This window comes from Culex pipiens, chromosome 2 (assembly GCF_016801865.2).
Source record: "Culex pipiens pallens isolate TS chromosome 2, TS_CPP_V2, whole genome shotgun sequence".
NCBI classification, from domain to species: Eukaryota; Metazoa; Arthropoda; class Insecta; order Diptera; family Culicidae; genus Culex; species Culex pipiens.
This window is the reverse complement of record NC_068938.1, coordinates 118,879,782-118,900,929: the sequence shown is the minus strand read 5'-3', so window position 1 is coordinate 118,900,929 and position 21,148 is coordinate 118,879,782. Positions and strand designations below refer to the sequence as shown.

The 21,148-nt window shown below is 34.8% G+C and overlaps 1 protein-coding gene and 1 long non-coding RNA gene across 5 annotated transcripts in view; both read left to right on the top strand.

The window, feature by feature from the left end:
- Positions 1-21,148, top strand: part of LOC120419435 (visual system homeobox 2-like) — a 97,745-nt gene that overhangs the window by 68,768 nt on the left and 7,829 nt on the right. The gene's annotated exons all lie outside the window — the stretch shown is intronic.
- On the top strand, positions 12,384-13,128 carry LOC120419437 (uncharacterized). Its single transcript, XR_005605720.2, has 3 exons — positions 12,384-12,600; positions 12,663-12,860; positions 12,918-13,128. It is a non-coding gene; the product is annotated as an uncharacterized LOC120419437 (long non-coding RNA).

Below are 21,148 nucleotides of genomic sequence, written 5' to 3'. Positions count from 1 at the left end.
GGAAAAAGGTTCCGCCAGCACTTGAAACATCAACGCCGGGCAGAGCACAACAAAACTGTGGTTGTAGTTGAAAAGAACAGAGAGGACACACGGCAGTAGGAATACAGATATCTATCAGTTCGATTGTATTATCTCGGCCGTAGATTTCATAGCTGTGAAGAATAACAAGACGAGTTTGCCACTACACCCCGATTGAGACCGCGACTGGCTTTATTTGTACAGCTTTATTGGCGTAAATACTAATTACAATTATATATCGAACGCGCCCGGCCGTACATCGATGCCGACAATTTCAATGATCAGCTCACTTGAAGCTTTCAGCGAAACTCACTTGAGCTTTAATATTTTTCTGAAGAGCTCAAGTGGCAATCCAGGTTTCGGCCGGTCTGGACTTTTCATCTTCTATCTCACGCAGACAGGTAACAGATTAGGGCGGTTCAAATCAGACCATTTGAGTTAAATTCTATTGTGGAGTCTAAGTAACTAATTTATGGTTAGCGAGATTTAAATTAACAAAAACTTGGAGTTGAACATAAAAAAAATTAATTTTAACCACACTAACATAAGTACTCTGTTCAGTGAAGACGCCAGTATGATGAATGTCGTTTCAGAATGCTGACAATCGGCTTAGCTGGTAAATTTTGGAGACGCCAGACGCCACTCAAATGTTTATTGTTGGAATATATTCATATTTTGCGCAAAAGAATTAATTTAATTTCAAACTTCAATTCCAAAATAATACATTTATTTATATTTTTCATGAAATAATGTTTGGAAATATGATACTCTAAATTTTGGAATGCGAATCCGTACGAAGCTCAACTGAGCGGCATCTTCCCTTTTCCTTGTCGGACTCTAAGCTTTGAAGTTTTGAAAAAATAATTAACAATAACGAAAAGCACTGATGTTGAGCGCTGTGAGTGTTTGCCCAAGTGTTAACTTAGAAGTTCTTGGGGGCAAGCGGCAAGCTTTTTTCCTTCTCCCGCGATCTCTGCTCGCTCTCTCTCTCTCAATGTCGATCTGCTTTTTTTAACATGCTGTGCCGACTCTCACACGATCGCCGAGTGCTTTTCTGGATTTCACTCTACGATGTCGGCGGCGGCGGCAACCACCCTGTTAAATAAAGCTGTGCTCTGGGAGTCACCCCAGGAGACGCCTGAGGATCCGCGGGAAGAAGTTTGGCGTGCTCGAAATACTTCTTGGTAATGCAACATGTTTATCAACTATGATTGCTTTCACCACCAACATTTTTTTTTTGTGGAGCCCCAGCGTGCTCCAAAGACAATTGGTCGGTGGGAATCTCAACAAGCCCGGTGGCTTGCTCATCCGGAGAGGGCTTGAGCCTTCTGCCTTCGGGGCGGGAAGATCGCGCTAGCCACAGTGTGAGAAAGCAACATTGTTTATGTTTGTAAGTTTAATTTCACAAGTGCCGCAACTGGCTGGCGGTACCATCAAAGGTTATTAACTGAGAGCAAAATAGCTTGTGCAAAATTGAAAGCAAGTATGTTTAGAGACCATTTTTGTGTTTGATTTCAAAAATTAGATTATTCAATCGAAAATTTGCAATTTCTCTGGGGCAAATGGAGACAAAGAAGTTGTATATTGAGTAAATTTTCATCGATTATGTTTATCAACAATTCCATATATCAACATAAAAAAGAAGAAATTTGATGCGGTTTGGCAATAAGTTTCTGATCCGAAAAATTAGACCCGTTTTTCTTTGTTCTTTGTTTTCAAACCCTTCCTGACATAGGGTGGTTAAAAATTATAGTTTTTAACCAAGGAGTGACACCTATATTTCAATATATGCAATTCTATAGCAGCCAAAAACGTAAATTTAGGAACCAAAACAAACGAGCGCGTTGCATGTTCGACGGTTCACCTTGCGCGTTGCAAATTTTCAATCTTGCACCGTTTGTATTTCGCTCATCATGAAAGTGTCAATCTAACAGGGTTTCCTGTATGCTTTTAGGGAAGGTTTTCATTTTTTCCAACACAACCCTTTTAACAGTATTACGTTTCAGTGATTCAATCTGAAATATTGATAAAAACGAGCAAAATCACATAGGCCAAAAATACAATTTTGAATTGAATTTTCATTAAAAAAAATTAGCTATAACAATGAGTCACTTCAACATGCTTAAAAATTCAATCGTTTGAACGAAATTTTCCTCACATTTCTTTCACCCTCGAAAAATGCAACTATGTTTAACTCTACGATTCATACATTTAGCTATTTAGAGTATTAAATGATAAATTCATCGAATAATTTATCGTGAACCCACGAAAGATCAAGATTAACCGCCTAGAAAGTTCAAACAGAGTCTCGTGCAAGCGCCGCGTCAGCGGTGAAATTTAACCAAATTACACTGCTTAAACCGTGTAAACATGTGTTAACTAACTTGTTTGCGTTATAACAACTTCTCGCTCTCTATCCGCGGTTTTTGCTCTTCTCACGTTGTATAATGAAACGAACAAAGCGCGCCCATGACTGGGCTGTTGGTAATTCATTCAATTATAATTATACGTATCCCGCTATTTGATGATTTTGCATATTTTAGGACGACAGGCAGCATCGCCTTGCTGTCTTGGTTGGCTGGTTTGACTTTGTTAGAATAACAATTGTGTGGCCGTCTCGAGCGCCCCTGACTTGGGTTGGCCTGTAAAGCCGGCTCAGGATCACGGGGTGTGCGTGGTGGCGGCAGCAGGATATCAGCCGATCAACGCGTTGTTAGCAGCAGCAGCAGCTTGCATGTCTCCCAGGTTAAGCTGACCCGAAGCGGGGAACGCGGCCCCCGGAGAAGTGGCCACGTGATGAGTGGTGCATTTTGTTGCACGCACTCTGAAGGAGTTTATATTCTTGTGGCCTGGTGGCTGGTGGCTTGTGGAAGAAAAAATACATCCGACCGAACACTTGGAAAATAAACACTGACGGATTTCGAAAACGTTAATCAACGAACAAGAGGGATGCACTCGACATCGAGCGGGAGGCAGCAAAAAAAAAACGAAAGAAGTCAGAGTATTTACAATGGCAGACAAAAGAGCACCTTCAGAGCAGAGCAGTACGACTTAGCATGGGATGACGGACAACCAACGCAACGGTTCCAAGACTTTGCGGTGGGAGAAAAGAGTGAGAAATTCCCGAGTGTTGAGTCGTTTGCAGGTATTTTGTTTTTGGGTGGCATTATTATGGAAAACGGATTAATAAAGGCTCTAAAGAGGGTAGTTTAGCGTTGAAAGCTGAAGAAGTCAAGTTGATTGAACCATCAGAAAGACTTGTGAAATTTCAGCATGGTACAAAAACCTCGAAGAAAAATGTCTCCATTGAAAAGTTAAAAAGGAGTCATTTTCATTATTTCCATAAAAGCAAAGTTTTAATTTTAAGAGAACTTGCAGAGTAGGTAAAACAGTTCATTCATTGTTCGACGAGCCTCAATATTGGAAAACTGACAACCCTATTAACACTGGAACGCCCAACGCACGTCCAACTTACACGGACGCCCAAGCCTCCAAAAAAAGTTGGAACGGTAACTTCAACTCGCTGGTTCTCGGGCATTACTCAACCAATCGGGACGATTCTTGTTTCCAGTGATTTGTAAGAATGTCTAGATGATCCTAAAATTTCGCAGAACTTGATTTGATGGAATCTGTAATTTCTGCGACCAAAAACATCGTTCCAACTTTTTTCAAAATGACTGCCCTCGCAGAATTTTTGGCGATTTTTTTTACATGCGAAAAAAAAGTTGGAATGATGTTTTTGATCGCAAAAATTACAGATTTCATCAAATTAAGTTCTGCAAAGTTCTAGAATCATCAAGACATCCTAACAAATCACTGAAAAGAGGAATCGTCCCGATTGGTTGAGTAATGCCCGAGAACCATTGAGTTGATTCATGGAATTACCAGGATTACTAGGATTATTAGGAATTACCAGGATTACTCTGGAATTACTCAGTAAATCCGGAATTACAGAATTACTTGCTCAAATTCCAAGTAATTCAGGATTAGTGACCAGTCTGACATGATGCTGGAAACCCCTTGCTTTTGTTAATTAAAGTTAAAAGTCGTAAAAATTGCTTTTAAATCGATGCCACAGTGCTCTCTTGTACTAAGCTTGCAGGTTTTCTTGTCTAGTTAGCATAAGAGAGCACTGTCATCCCTATTTTTTTTTCTTATATTTTTTTTTATTTCTGGTCAATTAAATAATGCATTAATCCAATACATTAATTCAAAGATCTTGAGAAAAGCTTTCAAATGAAGGATAAAGCTTATAATTATGTTCAATAATCCTTTAAATATGATTTCTTAAACATTGCACGATCTGTAAACTGTTCCAAATATGAGTGTTGGCTCTAATTGTTTTTTTTTTTTATTTTTTTTGATGATTAATGTAATGACAAACAATTGAATTACTTGAATAAAATTGAGTTTAAATTCATCTACCTGTCAATCTCATGACGCTTTTCGAAAATAGTAATGAATGAATATGGCCAAGTCAGATAAGTAATGTATAGAAGCACAAACTGTTTCAAACGAGGTCTAATCATCTGGTAAACGTTGCACGATTAGGACAATCCAGGCAGTACTATTGCTACAAACAAAACACTTTCACCACGACACCAATTCAAACTTTACCATTCAATCACCCCTCTTGCACCTTTCCTGTTGTTATACATTAGTGATACAAAAGTGTAGCTCGGGTCCTGCCTGCATTAGGGAGAGGACATTCCTTTCGACACAATGTCGCACCATGGGTGTCCCCGGTCCCGGTAGCGACACGTTATTTGCAGCGGCACGTGTCTCGCCACTGGCCAATTATTTTGCGGTGTTATTAAGAGGACTTTTCTTCTCCAATTTTCCGTCTAATGAAATAATGCCTAGGCGCATCATAATGGACTGCATAGATAGTAGTAACACAAGCAAGGGGAGGGATGGTTGGCAGGTTTTTCCCGGGCCCAGGTCACGAACTGACTGGCTGGCTTCTGACCACCACCGCGCTCCTTTCGCTTGCTCTCAGCAGGGGTTATGTTTCGCAATTCGGCGTATAACGATGAGAAAATAATCAATTATTATGTGCTCACATCGGTGGCGGCGGCGGCGGCGGTGGCTAAAACCTTGGGATCTGCGGGGGTAAATTCTGGCCAAAACTTGCTTTACGCGTCAAATTTAGCAACATTGTAATTTACCCATTTATTCGCCATCAGTGACAGGCCACCAAGGCTTCCAAGTTGCAGGGTTGGAAAAAATATGGGCGGGCGTGGGTGGCACGTGACGACAAACAAATCTAGCATCGACAAACCAGCTGAAACCCATTGAAAACAATCGAGTCGTTTCCTTTTCAGCTTGAACGTGCCTTATTGGATGATTATTCATATCTCATCTTCAGGCACGATGCAGTCTGCGATGGGATGATGCTGATTTGATGGGCTGGCAAACGAACGCGAAAAGAGAGGAAAAAACTGTTACAAAATTTCTGCGTGGGCTTCCGACGGCGATGCGGGATGCGTTCGCCAATTATTCTATCGTAATTATTGTGATGATGATGAGGATGAGGAGTACGACGAGATTTGCTACTCAATACACTCGCCCACCTGCCACGCACGCTGGGGATGGAACGAGCTCACGAATGCAACATGGAGGTCGGATTCATAGTCAATGACTTCCATTCAGCATTCGATTTTGTGCTGGAATGTGGAGGGCATTGTTAGGGTTGAATGACGATTTCGTTGGTGTTTTATTTTGGAGGAAATGTAAAGGTACGGTTGATAGACAAGCGATAGGATGCATTTTTACTATCCTTCTCGATAATTCAGTTCAATTTGTAAAAACGATTCCTAATGAAGGTAATTTATCAACCCTAACTCGCTACTACATACCGTAAACCGAGGTGACATAGTTGATTTTTTTACAAATAAATTACAAATGGCCAAGATAGATGGTAGGGGAGAGTGGGGAGACTTGATCCCCTTTTTTGTATCGCACATAACTCTGTCAATTTCTCACAAAACTATAAACTTTTTGCATGAATTGAAAGCTTAAACATTCATCTATGTATGGCTAATAAGGGTATTTCATCAGATGACAAAATATTTTAAACCGGCATTTTAAAAATATTAGGGGTAACTTGGTCCCCTTTCAACATTTTGAAGAAATCTTTAGCAAAATGTTTCTTATTCATCCAAACTTTTAATTTTCTATAAGTTACAGGAATTTCACATAAAACCTGTACGGTTGTGTTCAAAATATAACAAGTTTAGTATGTAAAATATTTAAAAAATTAAAATATTTTTCTAGACCAAAATTAAGCATGTTTACAAAAGCTGGAAATTTTTGTTTACAAAACTTTTGAAAAAAGGTTCTTAACTTACTGCAGGTTATGTACAACTATGCTAAAGGAAACTATGTATGAAAACCCAGTCCAATTAATTAATCTTGAGGCTGATTCCAGTGACTGTAAAAATGCAGGGATCAAGTCTCCCTAAACGCACTTTTTTAAACAATTGATTGTAAAAATAGTATGACGATAAATTTAACATCAAATGCGTAAGGGTTTTGGAGTTGATAAGTTTATCAAACAATTCATGTATAAAAAATATTTTTGTGAATAATTTTTGAGTGTTTTCTATACATATCAAAACAAAGAAAAAAAGATCTCTTGGAAGTTTTTTGCAGCTCGTTTTAGAAAAATGGGTGTAACTCAATATAAACATTTTTTAATTTTTGTTCTTTGTTTTCTACAATGAGTTTTAGGTAATTTCGCACAACTTTCTAGAACAAAGCTAATTGTTTTACACACATGCTGACGAGATACAGGCTTGGGATCAAGTGTCCCCGGGGATCAAGTCTCCCCACTCTCCTCTGTATGTATGTAATCATACTAAGCTAAATATAAAAGTGTTCAAAGTTTCTCATGATTTTTTTTTCAAAAAATTCTGAAATGTTTTAAAAGTTACTTAACTATACTACCAAAAACATTTTAAATAGGATTATTTTCATACTCTGAAACTGTCATTATTTTGGGTTTAAATTGGACAGCGGACTGCATTTTTAGATTATTTTGAGAAAAATTTCCACCTAAAACAGATAACATTTGTTTTTAAACTACAAGTTTTGAGTGTTGTTGTAATAAGAGAGATGTCGGCCATGTTTGTTTTAGTAAAAAGACACCATCTGCGACCTCAAACATTTTTACACCCAAATTGTTTCGGGATTGGTTCCGTAAATGCAACAATTTTTCTGGTTAGTGTGAACCCTGCAGCCAAACTCGTTTTGGGAGTCGAACGTAATCTTTTTCTTCGCCGTTGCCCTCTCTTTCTGTGACCCTCTGGTAGTGATTCAACGGAACTAAAAATGAAACTGCTCGAAGTTCCTCATCATCGGAAGGCCGATGTCTGTAATTTTGACTGTGAATGATGGTAAATTGGAATGATTAATTAATCACGATATACGGGAGCGAATGACCCATAGGGTTAAAGTTCCCCTAATCAACAACAATAATAACATCAATCACGATAGTACAACGATGATATAAAGATATAACAATATGATAATGATAAATATAACACGAAGAAAAAAAAATCACTTATGCAATCTGAATCACGTTTTTGATGTTTTTTTTAAGATGAAACGGAACGCCAGTTCTTGGACAACTTCTGTTCAACTTAAATCAATTTCTGAACTCGACAGAACGCATGCTATTGACCTATTTATCGTCTGCAAAAAAAACCAGAATGTTGTATGTTAGAGCATTTTGTTTAAAGGTGCTTCCAAAGACCAAAGTTGTGTTTTTTTTGAACGACAGTTTTTATAAAACTTCTATTCATCTTAAATCAATTTCAGAACCTGACAGATTGCTTCCTATTATTATATTTAGTATTTCCCTTGAAGATGATTCCCAAAAACTCGAGTCGTGGTTTCAATATGGCGTTGTCTTCCCGTTTCACCTTAAACAAACATGGCCGACCGGGAATGATACCTTTCAGATCCTTTATGGCTCGAGGAAACTCCTAAATAATGTTCATATTTACCAAATTTTGCTAGAAATTAAAACGGTTCTGAAAATTTGACCACTCCGACTACAGCTTTTTAAGGTCAAATTGATCTAAACTGATTCCAACTTCACAGCCAGATTTTTAAATAAAATCTGTCTGAAATCAGATTAATTTAATTAGAATTTTCGTCAATTTTGAATTCTAAAACATTGTTGTACTATTCTTCACCCAATTATCGTATCATAATTCAGAAGAAGTCACACAGCTAGGTAGAATGTTCTCCTATTGTCGGCTCTGTTGCTGGTTCAGGTTCTGCCTGCATTGATGACTGTGTCGAGGCGATGGATACGATGATGATGCAGCATAATTGATTACCTACGAAACATACAACTTCTGTGGCGGCTGCTTCTGCTGCTCGTTAATACCTCAACGTGCCTCAACTGTTATACAGCCACCTTACCTGTGTAGGTTATTGTCAGTGCCTTCTACGATGATCAGCAGTCTGGCCCACAAAACGCAGCTCAGCGCGCGCACTCCTGTCACAAGTGGAAGAGCGCGGAAGATCAACGGCGGTGTCGGTTGGTTTGCGCGGCGATGGCAATGATGATGAAGTTTTCTTTAATTTATTATAACAACAAAACCGATAATGTTTGTTCAAGCATCTAAAAGATACAAAGTGATGGCGGTGGTGTGACCGCATCGTCGCGGGGCAACACAATTCCCGGGTTATTCTCGATTTGAGTGCACAAGCACTTGCGAATCGCTGATTAATGAGCCTGGGAAAATGTGCACTTTCAAATGACTGCACGTTATTCTTGGGAACACGTCCAAATTAAGCGTTAGTAAAGTAAAGTAAATCTTTCCCAGTTCCTGAGGGGAACACCCTTGAAGAGTATCGGGGCCGGCATTTACAAAGCGGATTCAGTGGCAGTTTCATTCTCAACTAAATGTTAACATGTTAAGGTTAATGTTAACATTCCATAGGTCGCCTCCCTACACTGAAAAAAAAAAGAAGGAATCCAATTCCTAAAATTTAGGAATTTGCCAACTTCTGCCAGAGAAGTCACCCAATTCCTAAATTTGCTGGCCCAATTTAGGAATTCTGATACTTCTTTGGAAAAATGAGCTTAAACTGACAGCAAAGCTTATCTTGCGCAACTGCGCCATCTGATATTGAAACTCGGAATTATTCTTCAGAGCTTAACAGTCTGAACTTTCCTCTTTCTTTTGTTCTCGAGAGAAGCTGCTCAAACTCGACTTGTTTCGACAGGATTCTGATGATCGATCCACATAAATGCCAGAATAATACTTTTTCATTTAAAAATATTTTCAGATAATAGAAATTTAATAATTCGTTCAACTAAAAAAACTATATATCAAAGTATTAAAAGTATAAAAAGTATAAAATGTATTTTAAGTATTAAAAGTATTTAAGGTATTTAAAGTATTCAAAGTATTTAAAGTATTTAAAGAATTTAAAGTATTTAAAGTATTTAAAGTATTTAAAGTATTTAAAGTATTTAAAGTATTTAAAGTATTTAAAGTATTTAAAGTATTTAAAGTATTTAATGTATTTAAAGTATTTAAAGTATTTTAAGTATTTAAAGTATTTAAGGTATTTTAAGTATTTAAAGTATTTAAAGTATTTTAAGTATTTAAAGTATTTAAAGTATTTTATGTATTTAAAGTATTTTAAGAATTTTAAGTATTTAATGCTTTAAATATTTTTTATACTTTAAATACTTTAAAAAGTTCAAATACTTTAAATACTTTAAATACTTTAAAAACTTTAAATACTTTAAATACTTGAAATACGTTAAATACTTTAAATACTTAAAATACTTTGAATACTTTAAATACTTTAAATACTTTAAATTCTTTAAATACTTTAAATACTTTAAATACTTTAAATACTTTAAATACATTAAATACTCTAAATACTTTAAAAACTTTAAATACTTTAAATACTTTAAATTCTTAGAAAACTTTAAATACTTTAAATACTTTAAATACTTTAAATACTTTAAATACTTTAAATACTTTAAATATTTTAAATACTTTAAATACTTTAAATACTTTCAATACTTTAAATACTTTAAATATTTTAAATACTTTAAATACTTTAAAAAGTTCAAATACTTTAAATACTTTAAATACTTTAAATACTTTAAATACTTTAAATACTTTAAATACTTTAAATACGTTAAATACTTTAAATACTTAAAATACTTTGAATCCTTCAAATACTTTAAATACTTTAAATACTTTAAATACTTTAAATACTTTAAATACTTTAAATACTTTAAATACTTTAAATACTTTAAATACTTTAAATACTTTAAATACGTTAAATACTTTAAATACTTAAAAAACTTTGAATCCTTCAAATATTTTAAATACTTTAAATACTTTAAATACTTTAAATACTTTAAATACTTTAAATACTTTAAATACTTTAAATACTTTAAATACTTTAAATACTTTAAATACTTTAAATACTTTAAATACTTTAAATACTTTAAATACTTTAAATACTTTAAATACTTTAAATACTTTAAATACTTTAAATACTTTAAATACTTTAAATACTTTAAATACTTTAAATACTTTAAATACTTTAAATACTTTAAATACTTTAAATACTTTAAATACTTTAAATACATTAAATACTTTAAATACTTTAAATACTTTAAATACATTAAATACTCTAAATACTTTAAAAACTTTAAATACTTTAAATTCTTAGAAAACTTTAAATACTTTAAATACTTTAAATACTTTAAATACTTTAAATACTTTAAATACTTTAAATACTTTAAATACTTTAAATACTTTAAATACTTTAAATACTTTAAATACTTTAAATACTTTAAATACTTTAAATACTTTAAATACTTTAAATACTTTAAATACTTTAAATACTTTAAATACTTTAAATACTTTAAATACTTTAAATACTTTAAATACTTTAAATACTTTAAATACTTTAAATACTTTAAATACTTTAAATACTTTAAATACTTTAAATACTTTAAATACTTTAAATACTTTAAATACTTTAAATACTTTAAATACTTTAAATACTTTAAATACTTTTAATACTTTTAATACTTTAAATACTTTAAAACTTTAATTTATTTTTTTTGTTGAAATACTTTAAATTCTTTGCATGATTTGAATATCTTAAATTTTAGAATTAGAGAATTTGAAAATTTGAGAATTTTAGAATTAGAGAATTTGAAAATTTGAGAATTTTAGAATTTGAGAATTTTAGAATTTTAGAATTTTAGAATTTTAGAATTTTAGAATTTTAGAATTTTAGAATTTTAGAATTTTAGAATTTTAGAATTTTAGAATTTTAGAATTTTAGAATTTTAGAATTTTAGAATTTTAGAATTTTAGAATTTTAGAATTTTAGAATTTTAGAATTTTAGAATTTTAGAATTTTAGAATTTTAGAATTTTAGAATTTTAGAATTTTAGAATTTTAGAATTTTAGAATTTTAGAATTTTAGAATTTTAGAATTTTAGAATTTTAGAATTTTAGAATTTTAGAATTTTAGAATTTTAGAATTTTAGAATTTTAGAATTTTAGAATTTTAGAATTTTAGAATTTTAGAATTTTAGAATTTTAGAATTTTAGAATTTTAGAATTTTAGAATTTTAGAATTTTAGAATTTTAGAATTTTAGAATTTTAGAATTTTAGAATTTTAGAATTTTAGAATTTTAGAATTTTAGAATTTTAGAATTTTAGAATTTTAGAATTTTGGAATTTTAGAATTTTAGAATTTTAGAATTTTAGAATTTTAGAATTTTAGAATTTTAGAATTTTAGAATTTTAGAATTTTAGAATTTTTTGAATTTTAGAATTTTAGAATTTTAGAATTTTAGAATTTTAGAATTTTAGAATTTTAGAATTTTAGAATTTTAGAATTTTAGAATTTTAGAATTTTAGAATTTTAGAATTTTAGAATTTTAGAATTTTAGAATTTTAGAATTTTAGAATTTTAGAACCAAGTAATTATTTTTTTAAATTATTTTTATGGAATTAATTTATTTGAGATTTTTAGATTTTTTTGTTTTTTTTCGGATTTTTTATTTATTATTTTTCAATTCCTCCAATTTCTAAAGAGTTTCGAAATTCTTTTATTTTTGATATTGTTTTTTACTTTTTTAGTTGTATTTAGCATTTTAAATTTTGAATTTTGTGAAAGCAGACAAAAATCTAAATACTCACTTTTTTTAATTTCTCAATATAGAGCGTAACCGCATCTCCCCTGAAATGCTACGTCATTTGTGGATGACCACCTTTTCAAATTTAGATTTTTCTAAAATAAATATCAAATTTCAATCCTGGTTGAAAACATATTTTTATTTACACAAGTTTCGTCAAGGGTTATTTTTTTAATTTCGTGGACTCATGAGGGTTAAAGCTTGTACCATTCTGCAGAACAAAAGCGGCTTGTCAAAGTCAAAGTGTGCCATGACAATTTCGACGCCGCAGAGTAAGAGCTGCGAAGAACAACCCAAGCAGGAACGTTCCGGGACCGGTGTTTGTTCCGTCGGTTGTCCACACGGAATCTACGTTGGATTGTTTGATTAAAATATGGTAGGTAGTTTGAATTTGTTTGCCAATTGCTTCTATAATTAAAGTGCGATTCATCTTTTCAGTCACGCCAAGTTTCGAAGGTTTATTGCCGGATTTCGACATCCCCGGCAAGATCGACGTCCGCCGGAAATCCAACAATGGCCAAGCTGCTCAGCCAACGTCCGGGCACCTGTTCTGCGGTTTTTTGACGGATCTGATGACATCTGATCTGATCTGTCGGCCGGAGAAATGGCCGTGGAACCGTTTTCCTCCACGAAAAAGTAAGTTCGACGTCGTGTGGCAGTTTAGACAAGAAATAATGTTCAATGTCCTTTTAGGCACAGTTCCGGACGAATGCTTCTCAGCGGATGAATGGGCTGGCTGGCCGGAAATGGCCATTCGCTTCTCGAAGATTCAACCTCATGGCGGAATTCGGAAGAGCATCAATGACGGGCAGAATTTTGTGAAAAGAATAGTATTAATAATTACAATGTATCGATTTTTCATGTGTAATTACGGAAAATGTCGAATAAATTTGAGTTTTTGGTTTTTCTTTTATTTTTACCAAAATCAAACTCAACTTTTACCAACAAAATTATTTCTGCCGATTGGCACCAGATGTCGCCTAACGCGCTTTCAGCTTCAGAATCATTCCACCACCGCCAGATGTCGCTTTGATGTGCTTTCAAGCTTTTTCTGAACTTTTCTGAAGTTCAATTAATCAAATGAAGTTGGCGCCACTGGTCAATTCAGGCTGGCAAAGCATGCTGTCAAATTTAGGAATTTGGTTACTTCTTGCGAAGAAGGAAGCCAAATTACTAAATAAGGAAAGGGGGCAAAATTCCTAGAATAAAGGAATTTTGTACTTTTTTTTTATTTCAGTGTAAGGTGTCGTGATAAGGTCCAGTTTGTGACGATACACTACCTTCCCTTCACTAAGCAATCGATTCCAGAAGAGAAAAGATCACCAGTTGTGTTGGTCCGAGCCGGGATTTGAACCCCGATCTACCGCTTACGAGGCGGAAGCGTTACCACTGGGCTACGTGGCTCGGTCTTATTGAGCGTTAGTAGCTCTTTAATTAATGTCTTGGACTAAGCAGCAAATTTTAAATCAATCTCAATCTACCAGTTAAACCAATTGGCATGAGTTTGTCGCCATTCAGTCGGCGTATCCCCATCAGGCATTCCTATGCAAATCGTTTTTAATTATTCGAGGATTAGCCACTCACACAAACACACCCGCCGGATCAGTAGCGTTATTATCTGCCAAATGAAATAATTGAAGCTGCGGAATGAATCATTCTATTAATTCGCGCCCGTCTCCATTATTATGCAAATTAAGTCTATAGTACTAGTTTTCCACTCGAAATTCATTCTTCTGCAGACCACACAGACATCCAGCCAGCCAGTCATCTCGACCCTCATTTGAATTTCATCGAAAAAAAAACTGCATCATTCAACCAACCACCAGACAGAGAGGGCATGCTGGCTGGAACTTGACGAAATGCTAATTGTTTTGAACGCGGGGCAGTGAAATTAAGCAAGCGAAGAAAGTAGTAGTCATTTAAGGTCTTGTTATGAAGAGTGGACAAGACATGGAAAACTTTTCAACAATCCTTCAAGCATCGTGCACACCGCTGTTTATCATAACAAAACAGATGACAGTTTGAACGAGTGGGCTTTTGAACTTTTACATCGTTTGTGAAATCAATACTATAGGCCACCAGGAAAGTATTTGGGTCGCTGATTTCTGAATTGATATTAGAAAATATTTTAAAAATAAATCCACTAAAATAAGTTAAAATAAGTTTATACTTATACATAAAAATGCTTTGAAGCAAAAAATGCAGGCCACAAGTTTTTTTTGTCATACTCATTTTTCTATTGATGGTTCGGACTCTGAGAATTAAATCCAGGAAAAATTTTCATTGTTTCTATTGAAATTTTTTATAAAGAAAACATAAACCTGATTCAAATTAAATTCTTAAAGATAACTCAAAACTCAACATGCTACCTCTCTCATTCAGGCTCTCTTGTTTCGATACCATCTGCAAAGTCATTACATTTTGTATCAAATATTCATCTATCACTATTTATTAAAGCCATCTAGTTGTGAAAGTGAGTGCCATTAAAGGAATGAAAGTGTACGTGCATACAATGTCATAAAACGCATAAAACTGTCAAACGTTTGTAAATCAACTGGGGTGAGTTCAAATTGCTGAGGTGAGTTTGATTCATCCAATTTTAAAGTTGATTTGTTGAAGAGTGTGTCTATATGTACGATTGCCCAGATTACCTTGTGAGTAGTCCTATATCCATGTTAACGAAAACTGAGTTCATTCTTTAATACTTTTATGATTGATTCTACAAATACAATTTTTTCTACAAATATGTTATTATTTTTAGTCAATTCAAATATCGGCTATTTCAAAAAAAAGCCACACACATTGCACTTGTCTTGTACCTTTGTTCTCAAAAAATGTATGCCACACTTAGCTACCACTTCAGCTAATTATATGAACGTATACTTCATCGTTTTTCGTTCCTCCCAACGTACAGAAGCCCTACTCAAACAATTGTTCAAGTGAAAGCCACCCACCACCACCACCACCGATTCCTTTCCCACTTGATGACTTTGAGACCAAACCTTTAAAACTTTTGTTGTTTTGCCGGGAATTGTCTACGGAGTCAACTGTTTAACATATATGGTAAATACCCGGGACTTTTACAACTGTTTACGACAAGCAAAAAGTTATAATTGATTTGCTTTGTTTCGAAACAGTTGACGATTCATGAGTTAACATTTCTTGTAAACGTATCGTGGTTGAAATATAACTAAATTGAACTTGTTTGACCAACTGTAATCTATTGTGATTAAGAGTTTCCATTTCTTCGGACACACCTCCAACAGGGTCATGATCTCTGTAATTGATATATAATGCGATCAATATTACGTGCCCTTTCCCACAAAAAATAAAATACCGGGAAAGGTCGAGAGGGTTCATCTGAGAAATCAAATCCACGCCTTAAGAGGGTACATTAGAGGAATGTAATTCAATTATTCAATTCACTTTCCCTCGCATCCTCTGCGGGACTCATCCTTCATCGTCCTCCGCCAAAAGTCATTGGTACAGAAAAGCGATTAAAATGCTTTCGATTTATACGAACACACGCCAACGACAAAACAAATGCGCACACTAACTCAATTACCCCATTAGGAAGTCGTGACTCTTAACACGCGGGAGCAGCATGATTTAATTAAAATGCTTTAAAATTTTATTCCTTCGAGAATTTGTCCCCCCTCGCCCCTGCCCACGAAACACAAAAGGGAAAGCGCAGATGATGAGTAAATCCTTTTCGGAAATTCTCACTCTCGTGGCTGTCTACTGCTCGCAATTTTCTTTGACTATAATTAAATTTAAAATATTTTCACAAATTCATGCTTGCGCTTATGCTAATCCCGGCGAGACTGTCACGTTGCACTTGCCGAGGAGGGTGTGGGAAGTCAAATCGGTCGCCGCACACTTTATTCTGTGATAATTTGTAATAAAACCAAATATTATATTCCGCACTGCTCACTTGCGCAAAGTTCATCCATAATTTATCTCTTTATGACACACAATGATATTTGCTTTCGGCAGCGGGAACGGAACTATTACGTGTACCCCTCTAACTCGATCATTTGCCAAACTTCGGGGGGAAAAATGTCAAGTGCGTGCGAGCTCAGCTGGTGGCTTATGAAGCATGAAACACGACGACTGCCGCCGTTCGGCACCCTTCTCAATGAAGTGAATGTCGATTGGGCAGCTTCTAATTGAAATTTATGTTTATAATGTACACCTCATTACTTGTTAATTTGATTATATCGCATCCTAAATAGAATGATGATAGTTGAATTTATGGAGAAATAAAACCAAATTGATACAGTTCATGATGGTTTCTGCATAATGTTTGTATATACACAAAAAAATCAAAAATCGTTTAAAAAACAGTGGATTCTAGAAACACTTCAAAGTATGAACTTCCTTAAGCGATGCGATTATTTCTCAACTCTTAAGCAAATGTGGATAGGCGTTACTTTTGGAGAAATCCGTTTACTGTACAATCTTCATATGTTCTGTGTCCGAAGGCTTGATTGTTGAAGCAATTGCAAACCACTTTTTACAGCTATGCTTCCACCCATCCCGGGATTCGAACTGACGACCTTTGGATTGTTAGTCCAACTGCCTACCAGCGACTACACCGAGGCAGGACCCAGGGAGACGACTCCTACGCCTGGACTGAGCTAACGACCTAACCTCTAGGTTAGACCGTTGTCAACATTGACTTCCCCGTCCGACGGAAGGCGTGATCTGACAAATCTCGTCTCGAAAAATGCCCCCGGGACCGTCAAGACCGTCATTTGTTCTACATTTGTTAATTTAACGGAAAATAACGGAATCGACGTAACACCTTATAATGTGGCCCTCTTAAACCTTTCGGTTTCGTCAACGGATCCACAGGCATGTATCGTTCTTTTTGCGACAAGACTCCGCCTCCCGGGTCTCCTAAGTGTGAAGGTATGGCACGGGGAGAGGGCACCGAAAACCTATATTTACACTTAGAATTTTTTTAATTTAACTGTTAGTCAAATGGCCAGTCAAATAAAAAAAATGCACCGCTGTGCGCATCTACGCTGTGAATCATTTTTCTGAAGTAATATTACACAACTCGACATTTTTAAAAGTTGATGACAGTTAAAGCTCCAGTTTGGCAAAGTGCGACAGAATTGAAATTTAGTAAATTCCCTGCCAATAAATAAAATTGTAAATTTCGAGTACAAATGGTATGGAACCATTTTAAGCAACCATTCCTATTAAAAAATAAATTTTTTCCCATGAGCCATGAAGAGTATCGGGGCCGCGTTCACAAAGCGGATTCAGTGGATGTAGCTTATCATTATGTTAACATGTTAAGGTTAATGTTAACATTGCATAGGTCGCCTTCCTTAAGGTGTCGTGATAAGGTCCAGCTTGTGATGTTACACTACCGGAAACGTTACTTCTAGGGTTCTACTACTTTTACGTGGTAAGGAGATGCGCATGGTTGCTCATGAAGGGTGCGCATGGTTGCTTAAGATGATTCCATACCATTTATACCCGAAATTTACAATTTCATTAAGAGGCAGGGAAAACACTAACATTCAATTCTGTCGATAAGAACGTGTTCAGGGAGCCCAAGTATATCATACTATGATGAAACTTGAGCGTTTACTGACATCAACATTAAAAATGTCGAGTTGTGTTATTATGAATGATATTTTCAGATACCGTAAACTGGGGTCAATCGGGACTCATGGGGCGAATCGGGACAGCAGTTTTAACCATGTTGGAGTACAATATTTTGATTTTTCTGGTTGGTTTCGGTTAGAACTGACTCAGGCCAACAAAATGTGTACATCCATTTCCAAATTTAAAAGCTTTATGTGCTCTAGAAACTGCTGTCCCTATTCAAACTGAAGTCCCGATTCTCCCCAGATTACGGTACCAAATTTGTATTTTTTTTTTTTGTAACTTATAAACTGATTCAGTTTCAACAATATTGATTTTTTCAATAAACGCGAAAATTTTCGATTTCGATGAACTCACATCTACAGTTAATCAAAGGTTTTGCCAAATTGACTTCATGTTTTAAAATTCTAACAGGATTTTTTTATATTTTTCTCAGTTTTAAAGGTCGTTGAGGCATGTTCTTAGTCTAACACAATCAGAAATCATTTGATTTGCTGATCAAAAAACACTCTGATTGGAATCCAAATTTCAAATTTGTACATAGACGAATGTTCATAAAGGGAATACAAAAATGTTCGACCTGTAGTGGAAGTCCCATTAGATATTGTAGCTCAAATTCTAACGATCACCCCTTTGGTTCTGAGCGCCATCTGGTAGTCAAAAGAAGATTTTAAAAGAGCATTAAATGTTGCTAAAATGCAAAACAATAAAATTTAATAATCTAAAAAAAAGGTTATGCACAGTATAAATGTGTTTTATTGATGAAGTTGTTTTCAGAGCTAATCCAAAGCTTATCTTACTTTTCATTAATTCATGTGTTCATTATCAATTAACATTATTGAATGGATAATCTTATGGCACCCGATATTTCCACAGGATTCTTTGTATGTGCTATCGCAAAAGGCATACAATTAAAACCTCATGATAATTTCATAACAATCAAACAGAAAATGCGTTTTGCAGAAACAAACTTAAAGTAACTTTTTCCCAAATCCAAAATTACCACAAATTTATTGGTACCGTATTCATCAACTTTCAATAACTCATAATTCATTTAATTTACAAATAAATCTTGCGATTACTCATAATTCATTAAATTTACAAATAAACCTTGCATTGATTAAAAAAAACTTTTTTTCCCATATCACAAATCCAACAAGGACGGACAAAACTGAAATTAAATAGAACACTGATTTCCTTCTCTGGTTTTGCCAGTTGTCCATACGGTACAAATTGGCAGAGCAGCAGCAGCTATTCTCCGGCCCCAGATCGTCAATCCACTTTGGTCAAACGCCAGAGCTCCTACCCCTGTGGTGGGGAGGATCCCTACTCCCCCTCCTCTCACCAGCGGCCAATGGAAAGAGAGGGGAAAATTCGATTAATTTATCAGTGGGTGGTGGTTTGCACAAACACGGCGACAGTTTTCATTCACTTTTCAATTTGGCCACACTCTGGCACCGGCGGAATTCACCTCGGGGAGTTGTCCTTTTTTTCGGTTCATCCATGTGACGCAAACACAATTATACCTAAATCTTTTTTTGTCTTCTTTTTTTTCAAATTTGCCATCTTTATCTTCGTTGGCTTGACTCGCGTTTAAAATACGGGCTAAAGGACCGACTGGACACAAAACGGAGATTTATAGAACGACAAAACTCGTGTATTCTCGTTATCTGCCAAATCTTCCTCTTTTTGGCAATTTTTCAATTTCATTCCCATTCTCACTCGGCTCCGGGATTATAGAATGAAAGAAGCGATTCCAAAACAGGAAAATTGAATTTTCACGCTTGATATGACAGCTTCAGAGTTGTTTATTTCCAGTGAGGAAAATTTGGCAATCCACAACGGAACTAATTTTCACACAAACGACCACGTGATGCTGCTTTCTTCCTGCCCTGACTTGGCCCACCAACCCTCGGAATTCCCCGGAGGACTCAATTCGCGGTGTACAACACCGGCTCAATCGCTGCCCAAGTGAGCGAAAAACAGCAATTCTCACCCATTTAAGGGAAAAATAAAAGCTACATTTATTAAATTAATTCGATACCTTGGAGAATTTCCTTTTGTGTGCACCGAATGCTATCAAAATAATGCGAGTCCGGGAGGGAATCTGCCGGGAACCGAGGGGAAATTGTGGGCCGTGGTGAACTACTTGCTATTCATTGTTATCTCGATGTACCGTCAAATCCCAAGACGAGACTTGATCATATGTTATTCATTTTCCCACTTTTTATTTGTAAACAGACAGACAAGTGGGCTTTGCGTGGGTTGTTGGTGGGAAAATGGTTTTCCCATGTTTTCGATGTTTAGCATTTTTTTTTTTCTACTGAACTTTTAAATTAAATCACTCAAATTAGGGGTGACTAAAGTATGGCCCGCGGGCCAAACGTAGCCCGCGAGGTGACTTTTTGTGGCCCGCGGACCCATTTTGAAAGCTCATGTAAAGTGGCCCTTTGAACCATCTGCAATATGATTTTATAATTCTGAAAAGAAACAGCTTATTCGTTTTTTGTAAACAACTTATTTGTATATATCAAAGAAATGGTTTGTACATGCTTTGATCCCGACTATACAACACAAATATTTTGTTGAAAAATCTATCTTAATGAAAGTTTAAATGTTATAAAAAACATAATTTAATCAAAAAAATAAGGCATTTCTGGAAATGAGTTGTAAGACGTAAAGTTTTACTAAAGTAATAAACTGTAAAAATAGCAAAAACATAGGTTTTCCATTATAATTAACAGGTACTATGCATGCATTTTCTGGGTTGAGCCTCAAACTTATTTTGCACTCAGAAACTTTTCACTTTGGGATTCAAACTTATGACATTTTGGTTATGAAACTAATTCTTGAGTTTTTTTATTCTGAAAAAGACCAATAAACATATGAAAGACAATAGCTTATTGGTCCTTTTCAAAAAAAAACTCCAGAATTGATTCAGGCATACCAAGATTTATTAATATTTTAATGAAATTAGAGAAATAATTGTAGGAAACCCCTTTTTCAATGATTTAACATATTTTTGGCACTTTAAATATAGAATGCCACAATTTTGTGAGTCCCTCTTTTATTAAAAAAAATAATTAAAATTTTAGGGATAATACAAGTGCACTCAATTAAATATCTTGTTTTCATTTTTATTATATTTTTGAAACTACGATCGTCTTCAGCCACAGAATGATCAACAAGATTTTCAGCAGCCTAACCTGATTTCAATGTATTTTGAGACATGCAAATTTTAATTAATAGCCCACGGATATTTTTTGCATTTTTTAAGCATTGTGGATTTTAATAAATTT